A 6,098-nucleotide genomic window follows, 5' to 3' on the forward strand; every position below is an offset into this window, starting at 1 on the left:
CTCCAATGTGTGTTTTCCGCTTTCTATTCAACGTTGAACATGTTGACAGTTTGGAGGAGTTTGGGCTGGATTGGTCCAAGACAGAGCCCAGACACTTGCGATTATTTGAGTCTGGATTTTCCCATGGAAACCAGCCTAGGAAAGACTCACATGGAAAAGAATTGGACGTCATCTTTGTAGGAAATAAGTGGAAACAGAGCATTTCCCTCTCAGAGTGAAACACTGTGAAAAATCTCACCTGTGAGACACTAAAACAAATTAATTGAAATTAGTTATGTGTTAATTTTGGTGAGTGAGCTGCAGTTTAACAAATGTATTAATGCTTTTATGAGTTGATGGTGTCAGATACGATCTATTCTGAAGTTCTGATCTTTTCAGACAAAATTTGGTTTTCCCCCAAATTTGTTGGTTTTGCTAGCTGGGACATAACTTTCCTCTTTGTTGTAGAAGGTAAAATAAAGCTGATTATGACTTTTGAAATCTCAGCCACATGCACTGAGCAGAAAGCAAGTTGCCAAAGGTCTCAAATTTAAGTCAGAAGCTGGTATCATGACTGATGTTTGCAAACAAAAATAAGAACCAAAATATTTTGTTTCTGTCCTTTCAGTACTTTTCATTTTGTTCATTACTAAATATTTTTATTTCCCTCCCTTCTTCTGTGACTGTCAAAGTTCAATTACAAATGAGAAATCATTTTGAAACCAACAAATATTCTTTTCCAAAAAAAGTATTTCAAGAAGTTTGTGCCATTTTTTTTTTCATAATTATTTCATATGTTGATCAACTGATCTTTTCCAAGAAAGGAAAAGAAACAAGAATTCCTCTGAAATATCCCCAAGGAATACCCACTGATAGAGATATTTGTTGATGTGAGGAAAAATATGCCATTTCAAAAATATTGCAGGTATTTCATTTTTCTGAGAACTTACTCCTGCTTATGGAAAACAAAGAAGAGAAATTCAAACTGGTGCATGCAGGCATCAGGTGTTACGAAGTGTTCACCAGCAAGGGACAGGTTTGCAAAGGGCACTGGACTCCAGGATACCCCATGCAGACTGGGAAATGAGATTTTACTCAGACGTCCAAAGAAGGAGATTTATTTCTCAAACACCTGTGGCCTGTGGCTGCACGAAGATATCTTTGCAAATCCAGTTGTTATTCCCAGTGGGAGCTCCCGCTTCTCAACAGATCTGAAATTCAGGCTGTTTCATTTTTAGAAACTGAAATAAGCACTTAGCACTTCTGAAATTCTGGCCTTGGCCAAGCACACTGTAGCCAAGAATGAAAGTTATATGAGCTCAGAAAGAACAAGCCATCAGGTTAACATTTGGTCATCAGAAGAACGCAAAACATCTTAGATTTATTCCCCAAATCCAATTCAGGTTTCATCTGTGCTGAACAGTCAGTACGTCAGTGAAATAACTGGGAATTTCACAAATTAACCAACCTGAAGTCGTTGCTGACAGTAGGGTCTTTGTGTGAGTTGTGCTTCACAATTTGTGAAGACCAGAAGTCTTCACTCAAATCTGGTGGGAAAAGTTTTTTGTTGGGGTTTTTTTGTTTTGTTGTTTTGTGTTTTTTTTTTTTTTAAATCATCCTGAAGGAATTTTTCAGCATAGTGATTGGAGCTTGCTTAACTTTCTATTTTCCCCAGGGCGTTGTTATCGTAGACTGAATCTAGTTGATGTACAAGCAAAATGAGTAAATGTTAAATGAAAGTGTTTGGCAGCAGGTAAAGCAAAATAAGTTTGTCTGGGGAGAAAGGAGGTGAAAGTCCTGATCTTTTGCTATTCTCCTGTCCATCCTCCTGTATGATAGGTGGTGTTATCCCATGTCCATCACATCATTGTCCATCATGTCATGTCCATTATGAGGACTTGAAGAGGGCTGTGTGCCCATCCCTACTGGAGATGCTGTCAAGTCATTGCAGAGAAAAGCCTGTGTCCTTACTCAGATTTTGTTCACCACCTCAGAGTGTGACTCATGACTACTCCAGAAATCGGTATATCTCTAAACAACCCCAGATTTGGTGGGTTTGGACTCTAAAGGACCTCTGTCATGCCTGGAGGTCTTTTGGGGACTGTAGAGAAGTGAGCTGGGGGTTGCAGCCACATCTCATTTCCCTTCCTCATTCACATAGCTCTTCCTCAGCTCTGGAAGAAATAAATTGTTCAACCTCAGGATCACTGATGGAGTAAATTACCTCTCTTGGGTTTCCACCTATTCAGAGAGTGGATGAGGCTGGAAGCGGTGGTTGTCTGTATGGCTGTTGCTCAACACCACAGGATGCTGAAGGTCAGCCTTAAAGCTCATCAGCATCCTCCGCAATCACTCCCGTGACCTTCATCTTAGGCTGCTGCCATGACATTGATATTCCTAACAAGTACCTGCATGATTGTCCTGCTTTTTAAACACACAGTGAGTTTAAAACACAATAAATTAGTTGTCCTGATGCTTTTTGGAAAAATAGAAAGACGCTACCCAAGAAATTTCTTAAAATGTTTTTATTTTATGAATAATCACTACAGAGAGGAAATGCTTTTAAGAGGTAGCAGCTGGAAGAACAAGCAGCCCCTTGCTATACCGTGGAAGTCACAGCACTGTGGAAGTGTGATGTTCATTGTAATAAGAAATAGCTGACAGTGTAATGAGATTTTGCTGCTAACTGTAACACAAATACCATTCAGCAATATATACAGTAAGAAACTGCACCCATGAAAGGAGGGAACTGATTTAATAGACATCTGGTCTAGATAAATTTGTCATGTCTGCCGTTGTAATTGTATGCTAATGATGTGATTTCTCACTGCTTATATCTCAGAAGCAGACTGTTTCTAATTTCACATTACCCAGAACAAAGGGCTTACTGGCTTCTGTCTTTCAGTTATTGTTTTTATCCAGACACTCTCTCTCCAGGTAGGTAATTTCATGGCCATCATTGCTTCTGGTACCTGAGATCCACCTGAACATTGGTGGATTTATGCTCCCTAATCCCTGCAAGGCCAGGAAAGAACATAATTATTGCTGCATTTCAGATGGAGAAAATCTTCAAAACGGTGGTAAGCCTTTTAAATATGCTTCTAAGAATAAAAGAAGAAAGCTTCTGTGCCAAAAATAGTTAGTGCTTAAGTCTGCCTCACTATTTTGCATAGCAACAAGTCTTTTGTTAGGCTTTAGTGTCTCAGAGACCTCTCCCCATATGCAGCATAGAGTTACTTTCCTTTAAAAAGCAGCCTCCAGAGATCGATGTAGCTTGCAGACGTCTTCTCCCACCGCTTACCTCGCCAAAGAAACGTTGTTTCTGATGGCTTGCTCACAGTACTTCGTGTTCTCTCTTAATTAATCAGAGTTCTTATCTTTTCCACACTTCATCTTGTCTAACAAGCAGTCCCAAAAGCATCTGAATTGTATTTCTAGGAATAAGCGTGTTGTCTTATTGGGACCATGTGTTCGTCGGAGCCTGCCCTCTGTCCTCTCTGTGGTATAGATGAGAAACCATATTGATTCATTCCCAGAGCACTGCCTTTGAACATTCATACTATTTTTATTAAACATAACTCTCTTTTTTTCTCCCTTCTCCCCTTTCCCCTGCACCCTCCAGCTATATTCAGCCTCTCTGAGTCGAAAAAGGAATAAATGGAAAACATATTAAAGCAAGGTTTATGCCCATATGGGGGAGGATTGCCATCAATATGCAGACTGGGAAGACTGTGTTACACTGTCCAGTTTTGTCTTTGGTTATCCATACACCTAAGATGCCTGTGCAGGTGAGTCAATGCCCGAGATGATGATGATGTAAGAAAACAAGGAGAGGAAAAGAAGAAACTGTTCAACCCTCAGCAAAGTTTCAGTATTTTCCAGGGCTACTCTTGTGCTGGAGTGGTTTGGAACAGGGCGCTGACATCTGTTTGAAATAGATAGAAATGCTGCGTAATATCACTCCAAGACCACCTTCCACACCAAGTCAGTCCTGATTATCAATATTGACACGATGTTGAAATCTGGTCCTCAGCTATGAAATCTGCCCTAGAACCTTTCTCCTTCCCAACACACTTTTCTCATTCCCAGAATGAAAGTTGTCCAAGTGCATCTTCATCGCCCAGCTTTCTTTGGAAATAAGGCTTAACCCTCACTTTGGACTGTGAGACCGAGAACATCGAGGGATCTCTAAAGCCAACAGTATCAGAGTAAGAGCCCAGATTTCTTCTCTCCGGCCACAGCTGCCCAAAAGCATGGTGAATACCAATACAGCTATTTTAATGGTGAGAAACCCATACAAAACCACCTGGAATTGTAGAAATGTGAGAACTCTTAGCTGTAATAGTCATAGAGTGCTGAGGATCAGGCAGGATTGTGCCCGTAGTTCAGTTCAAAAAAAAAAAAATGTGCCAGATTAATAGGCATAATCAAGACTGACATTGAGTAAGAGGCAAGAACGACTAATCAGATGCTAACTTAGCTGATGCTGGCATTACTGAAAGCCTGGGGGCATAGTCCAAGGATAAAAACATAACGTCTTATCTAACCAAGGAGTCATTTGTGCACCACTAGTTACGACATGTTCTTAAAAAAAGGGAAGAAGGAAAAAAAAATATCTATGGCACATGAAATTATTTTATATCCCAGAAATGATAAGAAAATAAAGCTAAGTGCTCTTGCACCCAGTCTTTCTAGGCAAAAAGCCTATCTAGAGTTAACCCATTGCAATGTCTATTGTAAGTCTCCAGGTCATGGAAAAATCCATTTAAAAAAAAAATTAAGTGGGGATAAAATCAAAATGAGTGTATCTAAGACATTTCAAAACTCAGTTTTGGCATATTTCTTGCTATTTGGAGATTGCTAGGATACATGGGACCGCCCTTCTCCTCGGTTCAGTGAAAGTTCAGGCAGTCTGGCAATCCTCTTCTTTTGGACAAGGCTCCTTTTCTGGCAACACCTCTCCCTGTTTCTCAAGACCCTTCTTTTCCTCCAGATTCAACAGGATGTTGAACTGGATCTCGCAGAACAGCTCATGGAAAGGAAAGGCCCTCTGACACAAAACAACGTCACTGGAGAGGGAACTATAATGTCAGAGAAGGCATCTGGAAGATGAAACTGGGAATAAACCAAGCACTTCAAGCTGCATGGCTTTGCATGGCTCAGTTTTATTTTTGGTCTTTTGCAGTACAGCTCATGAGGCTTAACAAGGAAAGAACTTCTGTGCAAAATTCAGTAAATTAAAAAAAACAAAAACAAAACAAAAAAACCAAACCACAGTCCTGTGGGGAAAAACTGGAACTGTATTTCCATAATACAGGCCTTTCCCAGAAAAGCCAGGCATGGGTCAATGTGAAATGCAACACCACATATCTGCAAGGGAGCCTGCCCAGCTCCTTCCAGCCTTTTCCATTGTCATCATTTGCCATCACTTGAAACCTTCTACCCTAACAACTCTCAACCACAACCTGGCTCTTTCTCAATGGGAGCTCTGGGAGACTGGGGCTGCCTGGAGTCAGGAGGGAGCAGACAGAGGTGACAGGGATGGTGGGTAGGGCAAGTCACCTCCCCTCTGCCTATGGAGCAGGATGAAATCATGCGGATGGCTGTAATGAAGCCTCATTTTTCCCTTCCAATAGTAACTCAAGGTGTGATCCTTTGTGCAGCACTGCTGGTGTCTCACGGCAATATCTCAGGTTGTCAGTGCTGTCCTATCTTGATGGTCTTCAGCCAGTGGTGACACTTACTCAGTGCCTTCACTAGCTTCAAGTGACATCGTCTGCTCTTTTCCCAAGGGCTGGTAGCCGAGCAAGGTGACATCGGCATGGGTGTCATGTGGTGTGACCACTGCTTTGCCCTGGAAGAGCAGTGCATGTGTGCCAACACCTCTCTGCAGCCCTTTTCAAAATGTTTGCGCAGGAACGGCCATAAACCAGGCTGTATTGACCCGAAGATGCAATCCAAGTCGTTTCAGTCTAGGCCTTATCTACATCATACTATCAGGACCGAGAGAGCACAGATGCACCCCGGGAAGGGAGGGGACTGCGTGCGCGAGAGGGAATGGCTTCATCCCTTCTCTCCTGGCATGGGGAGGGGACTGCGGGCAGAGCTGGGTAATGATT

Source organism: Tauraco erythrolophus, chromosome 15 (genome assembly GCF_009769465.1).
Source record: "Tauraco erythrolophus isolate bTauEry1 chromosome 15, bTauEry1.pri, whole genome shotgun sequence".
NCBI classification, from domain to species: domain Eukaryota; kingdom Metazoa; phylum Chordata; class Aves; order Musophagiformes; family Musophagidae; genus Tauraco; species Tauraco erythrolophus.